This window comes from Canis lupus, chromosome 3 (assembly GCF_011100685.1).
Source record: "Canis lupus familiaris isolate Mischka breed German Shepherd chromosome 3, alternate assembly UU_Cfam_GSD_1.0, whole genome shotgun sequence".
In the NCBI taxonomy this organism is placed as follows: Eukaryota; Metazoa; Chordata; class Mammalia; order Carnivora; family Canidae; genus Canis; species Canis lupus.
Window position 1 is genome coordinate 10983670 of NC_049224.1, and position 17043 is coordinate 11000712.

The window sequence follows — 17043 nt, forward strand, 5'->3', positions numbered from 1 at the left end:
TGCTTCCTCCTTGGATGTCATGAGTATATTCATCACTTAGCACTGCCTTTATGGACGATAGATACCAGAGTCCCATGAGGCAAATGACTTTTTCAGGATAGCAGTTGTAATGATAATTCTACCTTTAAAAGACAAAGTACAAAGGAGGAAAAGAAATTGATATGTTTATGATCTCTCAGAGGTAAAAGAAAAAAAACTTGGTAATGATAGTATAATACGGTATTAGTCTGTGCACTTTGCTCACTCAGTCCTAAACAGCCAAGGAATAGCTACAAAAATGATAATTATATGCATAACTGGGACAGAATGTTATTAAACCTGGCATTTTAAAAGTGTCCTTTCATTCCTCTGAAAAGCACACATAAATGAAAAGGGATGTGTGACTTCTCATTGAGCTAAATAAAGTTAGACAAGAGTTAGATGACTCATTTAACATATTTAGGAAAATGACATGACAGAGTGAATTTCTCATCTGTGTGACAGAAAAGGAAACATAACTATTTTTGGTGATGCTCAGGGGTTTCGTATTCATGGCAGAAGGAAATTTTCTAATTAATTTGCAACCTAGAATTAACTTCTCAGTCAAGCTATGACCAGGAACAGACAGCATGGTATCCTTTCAGTTGTGCTCCATCTGCTACCACTCATGAGTTCTCAAAGGAAAAAGGTTGGCCTTTGCCTAAGGATAACATGGACTTCAAGACTTATTACATGGAGATAAACTACAATTAAGTACACTGCTGTCTCATCATCTTTGTAATCATTTACTAGAAATCAGATTGTCAGTTCCACAGCTTTTCTCTCCCCCTCTCTGTTTTACTTGAACATAGTTTTTACATCATCCAATGAATTTATTTCCTTCTAGGTGCCAGGCACTGTGCTAGACTCCATCAGGGATACGTCATAAGCAAAATAGATATAGTCCTGACATTAAATAGGCATTAAGTGAATTTAATGTCAGGATTTGTCATTTGCCCATGAGGGGAAAAAGAAAACATGTGTTGTTGGAAAGGAATAAATCTAGAAGGGGTAAGAGGTAACCAAACCATGCTCTATTTGTTATTTACTACAGATTGTGTCTTATTCTCTTGCAGGACCAAGAGAAATATATGAGTTTTAGTATGAGTTTCCATAACACAAAGAAATCTGATTTAATTTGAAGGTAAGGACTAGGACTTTATTTTGTTTGTCACTATATCCCCTTTGCATAGCTAAGAACTTAGTACACAGCAGCTGTTCAAAAGTCTATGTTAAAAGGAGCATTTTCAGAATGATAGAATAAGGACTTCCAAAAATCAGTTCCTTTATAAAAGCAGTGATAAAACTGACAGAAAAAAATGGGGAAAATTGACTTTTTCTGAACTATGGAAATTAGGCAAAGGCTTACAACAGTCCCAGGAGTGCTTATGCTAGAAATGCCTCCATCTAAGAACACATTCTATTCTGTACAGTTTTAAATTTTACTGTTCTCATTTCTCTCTCCCCAGCTTCACAGGACCTCAGAAAGCAGCAGCCTTAGAATCACAGTAGGTGTGGAAAAACGGCATTCTAGCAACAAATGGACAGGAGAATGGACTGAAGACTCTTCTCTGAAAATTCCATTCAAAGAGAATTACCATTATTTAACTTGTCTGGAAAACTCTTTGGAAAAGCCCCATTCATAGGGCTTATCTTTGTTTGACTTGACTCAGTGAGGAAATTTAGCCCTCGTGGAACTGTGGAAAACAATCCATGACAATTGCTTCCCATCACAGCTGCCGAGGCAGTAATATCAATTGAGGCAAGCAAGAGGCTGACTAAAAACCAACAACTTCAAAGGAGTAACTGAAAAATGAAATGTCTAACCTTCAAAAAGTTGCAACATTTTTGTGGAAATATAAAAGACCAGGTGTATGTGCTGGGTAGGGCACATGCCTGAGAAAGACCTGAAAAGCCTTAATCCATCCAATCCATTTAAGAAAACTTCTATTTAATAATTAGGGAATATGAAGTTAACTTTGACACTAGGGCATCCACACATAATCAGGAACACAAACTTTAAGAAATTATTCCACTCACTAATTAGAAACTCACCAAACAAAGAGCAACATCAGCAGCAATGAGAAAATTTTAGAGTTCATGTTGTCTCTATGTTTTAAAATGTCCAGTGTTCAAATACAACATAATTATGAGACATGCAAAGAAACAAGAAAGTATAGCCCATATATAGGGAAATAAAGCAATCAACAGGAACTGTCCCTGAGAAAGCCAGGATGTGTATTTGAAAGAGAAAGACTTTAATTAAGGTATTATAAATAGATTCGAACCTAAATATATTCCAAATACATTTAAAACTTTAAATATAAATAAATATATTTAAAAACCAAGTAAAAATGTATAGAAAATTAGAGAAAACTATGAGAAAAATATCTCATGAAGAGTATCAATAAAGAGGTAGAATTATGTAAAAGAAAAAATAGAAATTCTAGAGACAAAAACTACTATAAATATAATAAAAAGTTTAGAAGAGAAACTTGAGAAGAAAAAAAAATATGAAATAAAAATAGGTCAGTTGAGATTATCCAGTCTAAAGAACCAAAAAGAAAAAGAATGAAGAAAAATTATCAGAGCCCAAAAGATCGGTGATATACTATCAAGCATACCAACATATGCTTGGGGCCAAAAAGAATTATTGAAGAAATAGTGGCTAAAACCTTCCCAAATTGGTATAAAATAACCTACCCGTTCAAGAAGTTCTATGAGCTCCAATTAATATAAACTTGGAGCCAAACCTAAACACATGGTAGTTAAAATATCTTAAAACAAGGAGAGAAAAGGAATTCTGAAAGCAGCAAAGTATGACTCCACTCATAAAAGGGGATACTCAATAAGATTAGCATCTGTTCAAAGACACAAATAGGTTGAAGGTTTAAGGATAAAGAAAGATAATCCCTGTTCATAGTAACCAAAAGAGAGCTAGGTCCTAGTAGCATACAAAATACACTTGAAGACAGAAAGTTTTTCTAGCAATAAAAAGAACATTTTATAATGGTAGAAGCTACAATCCATCAGGAACATAACAGTTATAAAAATATATGCTTTTATATTTTTACAAAATATAGCACTCTTTCAATAATAGAAACTCAAAATACATGAAATAAAAGCTGACAAATTTGAAGGGAGGAACAGAAAATTAAAAAGTGATAGTTGGAGTCTTTGAAATTCTACTTTCCACAATAAAAGGAATTAGGCAGAAGATAAACTTGGCAATAGAAGCTTTAACAACATTAAGAACGAATTAGACCTCACACACAGCTATGTAACCCTCCACCTCAAAGAAAAACAAAAACAAAAACACAACACACATTCTTCTCTGGTACACGTGGAATGTCCTCCGGGATAGGTCAAAAAACAAACCTACATTGAAAAGACTTAAGTCATGAACAGTATATTCTCCAAACCACGCAGTAACCAAAATAAAATCAATAATAGAAGCAATTGGGGAAATTTCAGGAATGTATATAAATTAAACAATGCATTCCTAAATAACCAATTGGTTAAAGCATAATGTTAGAAAAGTTAGAAAATACTCTGAGATGAATTAAAATGAAAATATAACATACCAGCACCTAGTGGTTGTAGCTAAATCAATGCTTACATTTATAAATGTAAATGTTTACATTAAAGAAGATGTCAGGATGAAGCGATGAGTGAAATAGGTGATGGGGAGTGGAAGATACAGGCCTCCAGTTACACAGTCACAGGGATAAAGTGTACAACGTAGGGAATATAGTCCATGGTATTGTAATAGTGTTGTCTGTTGGGAGCTACACTTGAGATGAGCATAGTCTAAGTTACATAATTGTCCAATTACTATGTCAAACACATGAAACTAATGTAACATTATATGTTAATTATATCAATTTTTAAAAAGCCAAATCAGGGGCACCTGGGTAGCTCTGTCCGTTAAACATCTGCCTTCAGCTTAGGTCAGGATCCTGGGGTCCTGGGATCAATCCCCATGTCAGGCTCCCTGCTTGGTGGGGAGGCTGTTTCTCCCTCTCCCTCTGCCTGCCACTCCCCCTGTTTGTGCTCTAGCTCTGTCAAATACATAAATGAAATCTTAAAAAAAAAAAAAAAATCCAAATTACTGACGTAACCTTCTATGTTAAAAAAAAAAAAAAAAGAGGAAAAACTCAAAGTGGGTAAAAAGTAGGAAAAATTAACATTAGAGCAAAAATAACTGAAATAAAAAACAGGAAAACCAATGGAGGTAATAAATTACATCAAAAGTTATCACATATGATGTCAAAATTTACTAAAAGTTATAGTAATCAACATACTGTAGTATTGGTATATGGATAGACATACAGACAAATGGGACAGAATTCAAAGTCCAGAACCCCTTACAATGCTCAAATGATTCTGAACAAGTCAACTAAATAGAATAAAGAAGTCTTTTCAAAAAACGGTGTTGGGACAAAGGGATATTCACATGTTAGAAAAAAAAAAAAAATCAAGCTGGATGCCTATGTATGTCACACCATATATAATTAAATCAAAATGGTTTCTAGACCTATATATAGCAGCTAAAAATAAAACTTTTATTAGAAAACACTGAAGCCTTTGTAACTGGGTGATTTTCAGAGACATCTATTTTCATCTTGTTAGATTGGCATCTACGTAACTCAAAACATCAAGCTCATTAGTAAGACAATTAAAGGTAAAAACTCTAAAATTTAAGATCTTTCAATTAGACGCTATTGCCTTTAAAGAAAACAAAAAGTTATCTATTTTTATTAGAATAAAACATAGTTAAAAAAAGAATAAAACATAGTTAATATAAAGCACCACTGTTTAAATTCAAAGCACTTAATACAGTCTGATTTTTTAAAGAGAGAAATTTTGTCATTGTTTATAGTTTAAACAAGACGTAGTACCTTTAAGATTTCAATTTGAAAACTGGTGTCTCCTCTGTAATTATTCCTTTCCTGTACACCGTCCACCTCCTACTATGCCAAATTTCTATCCATTTTTTCTTCATGCTATGCTAAGAGCACTGCATGTGTGAGTCTCTGCCTAGAAGAGTCTGTCTTCTTCAACTGCAGAACTATTATTTATACTTTTGATGTACTTATTGATGCAGCTTATGGGCTACCTCAGTAGGAAGTCTTTCCTGTTCTGAGGTAGCTGGTCACTCCCTACTGTCTACTTGCACAGCACTTTCTGACTTGACTGTAGCACTGATTTTCCATCATATTAGAACTGCTCATTTATTTCTCTCTTCTACTGAACAATGAGTATTTGAAGAGCATGGCTTGTGGCTCATTATACTTTTTACCTGTCAGTGCCTAGTAATAGTAACTACATAATAACCTTTTGCTTAAAAAAAAAATCCCTATTTACTCAATTTAGTAAGAAAACGACAGCATTTTAAAAAGTTATTTCCTAATGTCTGGGTGTTTCAGATTGCATGCATTAGAGTCAGAGGAGAATATAAGGACAGAGTGAGTTTTGTATACAGCCACCTAAGTGGAACACTATTTACTAAACCATAAGGGCACACATATGTCCTTACCTTCAGTTGAATAATGACAGATAGGGTCAGAGGTGAAGACTTTACTTTTATTTATTTAACATTTATTTAAAATATTTATTTAAGTTTCAAAAATTAAAATATAGGAATATCTTTCTCAGCCATAAAAAGGGATGAAATTTTTTTTGATATATGCCAAAACATGGATGGACCTTGAAAACATTATCTTTAGTCTTATAAATAAGCATGATACAGCAGATGAAATAATATACTATTTCACTTATTCAAAGAACCTAGAAAAGGCAAATTCACAGAGAAAGAAAGTAGAAGAGAGGTTTATCAGGCATGGTCTACAGCAAAATGAGAGGAAAGAGCTTTTGTTTAATAAGGACAGTTTTTTGTTGGGGTATGAAAATAGTTTGGAAACAAATAGGTTACACAACACTGTGAATGTATTTAATGCCAATGAATTCTACAATGTAGGAAACGATGTTAGAGTTCGAAGCCGATGGCCAAGAAGGAATTCTTAAAATGTCTTTGGTGCAAAAAGGTGGTTTTATTAAGGCACAGGGACAGGACTTGTGGGCAGAAAGGCCTGCCCTGGGGTCATGAGGAGTGGCCTATTATATTGCTTCCAAGATAGGGATAGTAAGTCTCTAAAGAATTTTGGAAGCTAGGTTTCCAGAACCGTGAGGGGACTAACTATTGGTGGGAAAGGGTCATTTATTACTGTCTGATAAAACCTGAGTCATGAGATCCTTCAAATGTCATATGTCTTATCAGTGGGTCATATGCTTTGTGGGATGATTGCCAACACATATCTTGGGGGATAGAGATAAATGAAGTTTCCAAAGGAATTTTTGGATATTAAGACAGACTTACAGGGTCCTGGGGCCAGGCTAAGATTGCTTTTGCCCTGAGCAAAGCATTAACATGGAGGCAGCTAAGTCTCTTGAAGAAGGTCACTCTGCCTGTTTCAAGGACTTACCAATGGGCTTTAAGTAGTAAGAATATTACATAATTTTTCTTCTACCTCTGTTTCTCACATCATTCTGTACTTATGAGTAGTAAAAATGGTATTATGTATATTTTACCAGAATAACATAAGGGTATATTAAAATAGAACTATTTAGATGAAAAAGAGAAGTTTAAAAAAATCATTTATAATCCCCTCATGGAAGACTACTTTGAAATTTTGATGTAGAATCTTTTTTCTGCACATTTATAGAATTAATAAAAATGGAAACATATACCACCTATGAATTTTTTTAAACAAAAAACCTATTTCCAGGTCATTAAAAAGTAAGGCTAAATAGTGATGCATTCAGATAAACAGAGAGGACTCGCTATCAGCAGACCTGTGCTGAAGGAAATGTTAGAGGAAGTTCTTCAGATGGAAGGAAAACGTGCAATAAAAACTTAGAACTACACAAAGGAAGGAAGAATGCCAGGAAAGGTAAATATGTGGTTAATAGGAAATACTTTTCTTCTCTTTTTTAATTTCCTTTAAATCAAAGAACTTGGGGTGCCTGGGTGACTCAGTCAGTTAACATCTGCCTTTGGCTGGAGTCATGATCCCGAGTCTGGGGGTCTAGCACCACATTGGGTTCCCTGCTCAGTGGGGAATTTGCTTCTCCCTCTCCCTCTGCCCCTTATACTTGCTCTCTCTAGTGTTCTCTCTCTCTCATAAATAAAATCTTTAAAAATCAAAGAACTCATTTTGAATATGTGAAACCAAAAATATATAAACATATGTTACGCCCTCAAAAAATTGTCTTTCCTGCGGATTTTTGATATTTAACCTCGTATTTGTGACTTCACGCATGTCATGAGAAACCTACTGGAAAGTTTAAAAGCCTAACAGAAAAGTTCCTCTTTCGGAATCAGGATGGATTTTAAGAAGAAATTGAAAAACGTCGCAAATCCATTCAATGAAAAGCAAAATTCACTTCAATATTTTACACATACATTTTGTGTCATTATAATGGAAAAATCTCCAGACTTGCAAAATAACATTTCCATTTCTTAAAAAAAGATCAACCCAAGTTTCCTTTGTAGACATGCAAATACGATTGTGTACTTGCATATGTGCATGCACATGCACACACACACAACTGAGAAACATTTACTCAGCTTAGACTACAAAAGGACAGGTGAGATTCAGGATAAAAAGAACAAAGGAATTTTATCTCATCAGAGTCCAGAAAGATCTCTGCCTGACAACAAAGAATAAACCTATTTTCAAATGTAGGTAATTTCCACCCTCCTCATGGTAGAGACCAGATGGCTATATGAGGTATAGTGTATTAAACCGACACACAAGGGAGAAGTTGCCAAATACATCCAACTGGAACTAAATAGGATATTGTTGCACTATACAACAAAATTCAACATGCCTCCTCACTGTTTCAGCCAAAAAATCCCTGTTAATTTACTTCTGTAACAAAGACTGGCAATCCGCCCTGGTAGTGATTTAGAATGTTACCCATAAATTTCCTTGCTTTCAATGGTGTCTGAGGGGTCTTGGACTCTTTATACTTTGATTTCAATGGTGATTCAAGTTATCAATAGCACATTATTTGATTGAAAAATGAAGACCTTGTAACTTTTGCCTTTGTTTTACTGTGAAGAGGGTGGCAAGGTTTACATAGTCTGCAATTTGGAAAAGAATCAACTTCACTGGCTAGTATTCAGCCACAAAGAAAACATGATTAGCATTATCCAAAGTAAACAAAATCCTTATGCTAATGCTTAATCATGTTGGAAATGTTTGCAGCCACTGTGCAGTAAGTTTTTCAAAAGATTGAGTCCCAAAATAAATCTCCTGAGCGCCTATTTACTTACATTATTCTAATAGGCTCCTTCAACCAAAACCTAAAATCTCCATGCAAAATTCCTTGACCTAAAGAGCATAATGCTAATTATCTTTCTATTCAAAACCTGGGACCTGGATAATACTCTAGAATCTCCTAGAAAGTCAGTCATTAAGCAATTGAGGCCTCTGGCCTTTGTCATCTCAATCAAGAAGGAATCCATCTCTAAAAGATACCTTTACAAAACATATTCCAATTTACAAATATTTGAAGGTGGAAGATTCAACATGTTACAATTTCAACTATGTGACCAAAAGTAAGGAAACACTATGGATAGTTCTCTTGGCTTCCATCAGTAGCAAATTAAAATATGAGCTCTCAAACACCTGTATCTCACTCTTTCTATCAGGAAACAAAAGGATGCCCTAAGTGTCTCTGACAAGTTACTTTCCTGACCAAACATGTTAAAAATATTAGTACTGAGGGGTATGTGGACGGGTTTTCTAGAGAATATGTAATTCACGATTAGTTTAATATCCTTATTTGTAAATACTAGGTGATGGGATTTCACATGTAGTGATGCAGACAAATGGCTGGAAAGGGAATTGAAGAAATAAGAAAGCCACAATCCTCATCAGAATGGCCACAGAGCAGGTACAGAAAACTGTGGAAGGACAAGCAAAAGAACAGCATGTCTCATACACCTACCTAGAGAGTATTACGTCACCTCCACGCAGATACTCTAGGATTCTGTGTTCTTACTGTTGCTGGTGTATCTTTGCAGAACGACGATGATTTAATCTATTACCCAATCCTATACTTCATTTTACAAAATTTGTGTATGTTGCCTTTCCCCAAATGCAATTTAAAATAATCCCCATATACTTCAATTCTCCTTGGTATCATAAAATTATGTCATAAACTGTCTATCTCTGCCACTGAAAACGATTAATGACATCTTTGCATAAAACTCATCAAAGCTTCTGTGCTTTATTTGTAGTTTTACTCAGAGAATGGAAAAACTCACCAATAGTAGTTTTACTTGTAGAACTATTTTTCTTTGCCTATTTAGTGTAACTGAACACATAGAGAGAGGGAGATGGAAGCCTGGCACTTCAAAAGAAAATAAATCAAGGGCCTTTCGGAAACTTTTTATTTTAATAATTATGTAATATACTATAGTTTTATTTCCTGTTTTGATCAAGATTTTGATTTTTTGATTTTTTTTTTTCTGGCTGATAATTTCACTAGAATGCCAAGATTATTTATCCTCTTAATCATACCATCTATTATCTAGAATATTCTTTCCTCCTGGAAATATCCTTCATTCTTCACTCTAATTTTAGTTTCAACTTGAATCTAGCTATTATATGTCTATGCCCTAGAATATTTCACATATTTTCAATATTATTTAGGAAATTAGATCTTTTCTTATGAAACATGTGCCCGGTCCTGAAGGAGGTCTATTTTTCTCAAGAGGGAGAAACTTCCAAAAGATCTCTTCTCATGCCTTTCACAGCTTTTGCCTTTTCATACAATACCCTTCTTAGACAATAGCATTCTTGAGTGATGCTCAATATAGCTCAAAACTGATTCCCATCTAACCCATCTTTTCCTACAAAGAAAATACATGTAGTATTATGTGCTTGTGCATATGTGTGTAAATTAGGATTCTAAATCCCACTTCTGACAAGGGCACTCTATCAGCATCTACGCACGAGACCTGCCAAGTTCCTAATGAGGGCACTGCATTCAATCAGTGTTGACATATTAGAGGTGTGCAATTGGCATGTATATGAAACCTTAGCCAAAAGAGTATAGATGCAGAAAGAGTAGGTGTGCTAATAATGTCTATGAATCTCTGGGTAAAGGCCTGGACCCTGTTCTTTTGGGAGCTCTCGTACTATAATCCATCCACAGTGAGGGCCTAGGCATCTGTTAGGGAGAGAAAGCGTGAGTATTTAAATGTAACTAATGGACCATCACAGATATCCCCTATGTAAAGGTTAAATAAAGCATTAGTGCCTTTGTCCTGCATTTTTTCTTTTTGTGGGGACATGGAGGGGGTGGTGAAGGCACACCTAGTAAGACTTGTTTTATTAAATGACTAATCTATGTCATTGTCAAGGCCAGTCTGTGCAGATAAGAGAAGGGTGATTTATTTCTTGGTCTCTTCTTCCTTGGACAGAGTTTGGCTGATTTCCTTTTTCTTGGGCTGGAGCCACTCTTCCGTATTTGCATGTTTTCTTGGTTTGTGGTCTATAAAACTCAGCCTGATCAGCCAGGAGTTTCTTGGGGGGCTTTTCGGCCTTCAGTTTGTGAGTGTGTTCAAGACAATCTGCTTGTTTTTGAACGTACTGCCTCCTTCACCTTCAGGTACAAACTGTGCTACAGGTAAAAATCAGTCTTGGATTCACGTTATAGGCTTACTTCCTTTCACTGTGCTTCGTTCCTTTGGGCTTCACAGATATTGCGTGATGGTTTTATTTTGTTTCTTTTTACAGATTGAAGGTTTGTGGCCACCCTGCATTGAGAAAGTCTTTTGGTGCCATGTTTCTCCATGGCACTCTCTTCCTTTGTGCCTCTTTATCACATTTTGATGATTTCTAGAATATTTTAAACTTTTTCATTATTATTATATGTGTTATGATAATCTGTGATTAGTGATTACAACTTGTTGAAAACTCCAATTATAGTTAGCATCATTTAGCCAGCCAGTATTTTTAATTAAAATACCTACTTTTTAATAGACATAATGCTATTGCACACTTAATAGATTAAAGTACAATATATGTCTTCAAAGCAGCAAAATTCTTTTATATCCAGGTAACCTTCTTAGGCATTCTAGCACTGGCATAACCATATATGCCTGCCCTTCCAGTGGACCCAGGTATTTTTCTACATCAGTACTGGAATGGACAGTCAAAGACTTGCAGATGATCAGCCTATCTGCTATCATCATCTGAATCTGCTGATAAAGTTGGCATTGGCAATTTCATTGGTCTTACTTGGATTCCTCATTACTAGACTAAGCGTATCACAATTCACTTAGACATCCTTTGTGTTGGTTAATTTTATGTCAACTTGGCTGGGCAACAGTGACCAGATATTTTGTCAATCATTATTCTGTATCTTTCTGTTACAGCCTCTCTGGGGTGTTATTAACAAATCTGTTTTGAATAAAAGAGATGATCCTCATGATGTGGGTGGGTGTCACCGTATCAGTTGAAGGCTTTACTACCACAAAGAGTAACCTCCATGAAGCAACAGGAATTCTACCCACAGACTGTCTTTGGACTTGAATTGAAATTCTTTCTGACTCTTCAGCTCAATGGACTATTCCATCAGATGTTGGGTTCACGTATCCTCAATAACTTCTAAATCATTTATTTATTTATTTTTAAAGATTTTATTTACTTATTTGTGAGAGACACAGAGAGAGAGATAGAAGCATGCTCCATGCAGGAAGCCCAACGTGGAACTTGATCCCAAGACTCCAGAATCATGCCCTGAGCCAAAGGAGATGCTCAACCACTGAGCCACCCAGGCGTCCCTAAGACATTTCTTTAATCAATCAATTAATCTCTCACATGCACATTCTATGTGTGTGTGTGTGTGTGTATACATACATAGAGAATATATTATTATATATGTATACATAAAATGCATAATATATGGATTAGGTACAATATGTATAATACATAATCTATATTATGTATAATATACATATTACATATGTATCATATATACATATATTATATCTATATTACATATACATGTGACATATAATTATGTAAATATGTACATGTAACATAATATTCAATATATTGCATAAATATATCACAACATATACTTACATATTAATATATAACTATTGTGTACAGAGAATACATTCTGTTGCTTTCATATATGTATGCATAAGTATCCATATGTATCTATCCTCTTCCTTATGTTTCTCTGGAGGACCCTAATACACCCTTCTTCAAGAACTACCAGGCCTCTCTGCCTCAAATCTTTTGTTTCCTTTGCATACAAATATAAAGCAACATAGTTCTACCTCATTTATTAATGCTAATGAGAACTGCTAGCTACCTGAATGGTATTACTCAAGGGCCCAGTTGTAGTCATGACCAGACATTACAAGCTGGCTAGCAAAGGTCAGGGGCACATTTTTTTCATGGAATAGGGTTCTCTATTCGAAGCTAAATGGCCCCGGCCATCATTTACAACCTAATGCAACCATTTAAGCTAACTATCCATCCTATAAAAATCTAGCTAGGTCTTCTGCATCTCCCTGAGCCCCAGAAGGAAATGATCACATGAATCTTTACTAGAGTTGCTTTTGTGAAAGTATCTGAAATCAATTGGTTTGCAAACTTGTACCATGTATACCTCATGAAGTCAGAGTTCCCTGCCTCCCAACCATGAGTCAGAAGCACATCCATTATCTGTAATATGTATGCTTTAATGCTTAAACAAAGATAAAGTAATATAATAGCCTATCTTCCCCTAGCTTTAGACTAGAGATTTTTATCTCCTTCAATAACATGGTCTAATTAAATGAACTTTATCTGCTTTAAAAATTATCTTTTTGCTTAAATCTTTGATCATGTATTTTTGTGTTCTTCCTTTTTTGAAGCTCATCTCAATGACACTACCCTTTAATCTTAAAATCTTTTGCTTAAAAATGCTCCACCTTACTGATTAGATTCCAAAGTTTCTTTCACATTCTCAGTAAAATGTGTCCCAGTAGGTAGCAGTCAAATAGACAAGATCATTCAAGCATTTCTCAATTAGTTAAGGAACTTTTGATGCATCTCATTTATCGTTCTCAGTGAACAAAACATCTTCGAAGTGTTTTCTTTGGGTCAGAGGGCACTTTTAGCATAATAGCTAGCCAAATTTTTATATAATTAGATCATATGGGGATTCAGGCCTTCTATTACTTTAGTTGCATAGGATATGAGTAGTACTTGCTAAATCCTGACCCACGGAGAAAGGAAAATAATTGAGAAAGTGACCTTGACACATTAGAAAAGGAAGCATGGAGGCTTTTGACGGCATAAAATTACACAATTACTCATTGGCTAAAGTTCAGTGGAAGGAAGCTATGCCTTTATTTTTTTTAAAAATGGGGGTTGCATAGCAGATTGTCATTTTACATTGTTGGAGGACGTCTCTGGGTTCCAGTATGTGGCACATTCTATATGAATGACTTACAAAACAAAGAATTATGTGAGATTCTCAGTGAGTGATTTGAATTACTTATTTGGAAGCTATATTTTCCACGATTATCAACATTTAATTTTTCAGAAGGCATATAGAGCTATCAGATGAACAACAAAACAGTCACAGCTGCAGGACAAAATAAAATAGAAACAGGTTAGATTTAATGCAACTTCTGACTGCACAGTAAATTTACTACAATTATATATGAGTGACATTAGATATGCCTAGGTTAAAATTTCTGTGCCTTTATCAGTTGGATGATCTTGACCAAAATACTCACCTGATGCTAGTTTTCTAAGGTACAATACGGGGTCAGTAGGTTTGGATTTTTATAAAGATTGAATAAAAACAGTTCAGGGTCTGGCATACGGTAAGTATTCATCAATTTGACATGGTATCAGCAGATTTTGAGAATATGAGTGGTTGGAATTAGACTGAATTTCCAGGGGTATGTTATTCAAACAGCCCTGTAAGAATGTTCTGAAGTATGTGATGAAATCCAGGACAAGAAGGCAGGGAGATTCTTGGTCTTGCCTGCAGCTCCTCTCACCTTCCCATCCTCAACTTCAAACATAACTTCTGATGGGTTTTGTTGGGAATTTTTTTCTAGTTCCTCTCTCTGAGAAATTCACACTTTGTATAATCATCTGTCTTAAAAATTACACTGAAATCCTTGGGAAAGTTGTATATAAAAGCCTGTTAATACCACAAAAATTCTACCAGAAGACTGGGCAAGTCACCTTTGTGACTTACGCAGTTAAGAGATTCACTAGTCCCTGTAGGTCCACAGTCTTTGAAAGACAGGTTGCAGACAATTGACTAACAACAGTCACCAGAGCAGCTCTTGCTGCACACACTACCAAGATATTCAGAGAAATAGAGACAAGAACTAGTCCTAAGAGATCATTTAATAACTCATTATCTAATGTTCATTCTTTGCTATCCTTTGTCTCATCATTATCATAGAAGAATATGGTCATTTGAAACAGATGTTCTGATTAAACTCACACTGAGTAAATTTGATTAAATGGTAAGACAAAGATTATTGTGACTTGTTTCTATTTTTTCCCATTTATCAAAAACTCACATTGATCCATAAGGAAAAACATGATCTTTTTTTCTACTACATACTAAGTCATTAAGAAAATTTAAAGCCTTTAAAATCACTTACACAGAATAAACTTCAAATATCTATATATGTATGTATAAGGAACTAGACGTCTCTTTCTACTATAAACTCGTATTTATATTTAAGTACATTTCACTGGGCATTGTGAAATACTACATAACCATTACAAGCCTACTAGAAAAAAATACCCCTAGATTACTCAACAACTAGGAAAAAACCAAAAAAAGAGTTTATGTGAGTAGGTAAAATGATTAAAAAATATATATTATTAATAATATTCTGTATTCTTAAACTTAGGAAAATTTTAATTATTGAAGCTTTACTTATTCTTTATTTCATTTTATTAACCATTTTGCAATAGAAAAATTAGGTGACTTTAGAGTCAAACACATTCAATTTATATCCAAAGCCAATGCTTGGAGTACAGAGTGAACATGATGCCGGTCCCTTGGTGCTGAGCATTTAAGGTATCTCTTATCTGCAATTCCATTTGCTGAGGTTAACTGGTTGAATGCTAAGCTTTTTTGTTTCTAGCATGAAACATCCTTTTAGTACATCCTATGTCTGCACTACACATGGATTTTCCTTAACTAAAATCCATTTGGAATTCTATATCCAAGCAGAGTAGTCTTAGTTTGCATGAGAATAGGGGAAAAAATCCTCTAAAGGCATCTGACTACTGCAAAATAACTTCCCTTTCTATCTAACCTAATCCAAAGCATTGGCGACTCCCAGAGTGGTTTTTAACAAGGCCTTGATTGCATTGTACCATCTCTGTCGTCACTGCTGGATACATCCGGCCCCAACTGAGATTTCAAGAAATGAAATCAAAGAATGGTGTATGGTATGAAAATTATTTTTAAAAAGCTCAGAACCTATCACATAACCAATGAAGTGAGAGGTTATAATATTAAGTTCTTCTACCAGGAATCTGTTCCTTTACTTTGTTCTGATGTCTGCTCTCTTGGCTCACTTTATATGACTGCCTTTTACTTTTACCCTTTCCTTTTTTTTTTCTTGAAACTTTTTAAACCACTATTTTTCCTTTTGCAAGATACCTAATTTCTACCTTTTAGTTTCCGCACCTAGATTTCTTCCACTTTTAGAGCCCTTTCCACCTCTTTTTTTTTTTTTCCTTTTTTCCTATGAGCAATATTTTACATTGATTCCCCAATTCAACTTCAGGTTTCTGTCCATTTCTTTGCCTGACCCTCATTGGCTAATGAGTCCTATTTGTTCAGTTTCCAATATATGAAATTGAACATTACCGTTGAAGCAAGAATTAAAGGGATCTGAGAAACTAAAAGACCTGCAGCTCAGTCAAGGCTACGACTTTCTAGATAAATATGGAGAAATTACTTAGCCCTATCAGAAAATTGAGATTACAAATAGTTTTCCTTCAGGGTACCTGGGTGGCTCAGTCAGTTAAGCATCTGCCTTCGGCTCAAGTCATGAGTCTGGGGTCCTGGGATGCAGCCCTGCATTGGGTCTCTGCTTGCCTAGAGCCTGCTACTCTCTGCCCCCATTCGTACTCTCTCTCTCAGGCTATCTCTCTTTCTCAAATAAGTAAATAAAACCTTTAAAAAATAAATAGTAGTTTTTCTTCCTACTATATTAACATGAGCAGTAATGACAACTACCATTTACAAGAAAATGTTATTTTTGCTTCTCAGGAAGCCCCACTCTGCTGCCAACAACCCTGGTATAGATTTAAAGTGGGTGTGTTCTGTCTCTGTCTCTATGTGAGAGAGAACAAGTGAGTGTCCATGTACTTTGCCATTTCACACAAGAGGGTGCTGGGTTGTACATACAAAGTAAAATTTATGCACAGTAAAATTTTTAATGACTATATGCAAAGTAAAATTTATAATTACTGCTATTATTAGGAAGAATATATTGGATTTGATGCACAGTCACCAAAATTTTGTTTGTATTATTTCTTTTAACTTTGATAACAACCTTAGAAGGGGAAGCTAACTTCATTATCTAATTTATATAGGATGAAATTGAAGCTTCAAGAAGCTGAGTAATTTTTTGTAATCCATGTGGAGAACCACTTCTAGCTCTAAATGTAAAGATATTAGCTATAGGATTTACTGTCTCTTCAGAAAACTCGCACAAACACACACGCACACACACACACCATAGTATATCTAAAATATTGCAAATAAATCTCAACAATTTCAAATGAAATTTTCTTCTCTCTGAGCCCAGGGAGAGAAAATGAGGTTTCCAGACAGTTGAGTGAAGTAAATGTTCTACACGTTATACTTAAGTGAGCAATTTCCTAAGTATCTGATACTGAATCAGGAAATGAAAGCTTTTTGGATTATATCTACTATATATGTCTATGTATT

General features: G+C 34.9%; 1 long non-coding RNA gene across 1 annotated transcript in view; it reads right to left on the reverse strand.

Moving 5' to 3' along the window:
* Positions 1-13446: 13446 nt before the first annotated feature.
* Positions 13447-17043, reverse strand: part of LOC119871165 — a 34607-nt gene continuing 31010 nt past the window's right edge. Inside the window, exon 4 of the long non-coding RNA XR_005356617.1 lies at positions 13447-13683. This is a non-coding gene — a long non-coding RNA (uncharacterized LOC119871165). The remainder of the gene's footprint in view (positions 13684-17043) is intronic.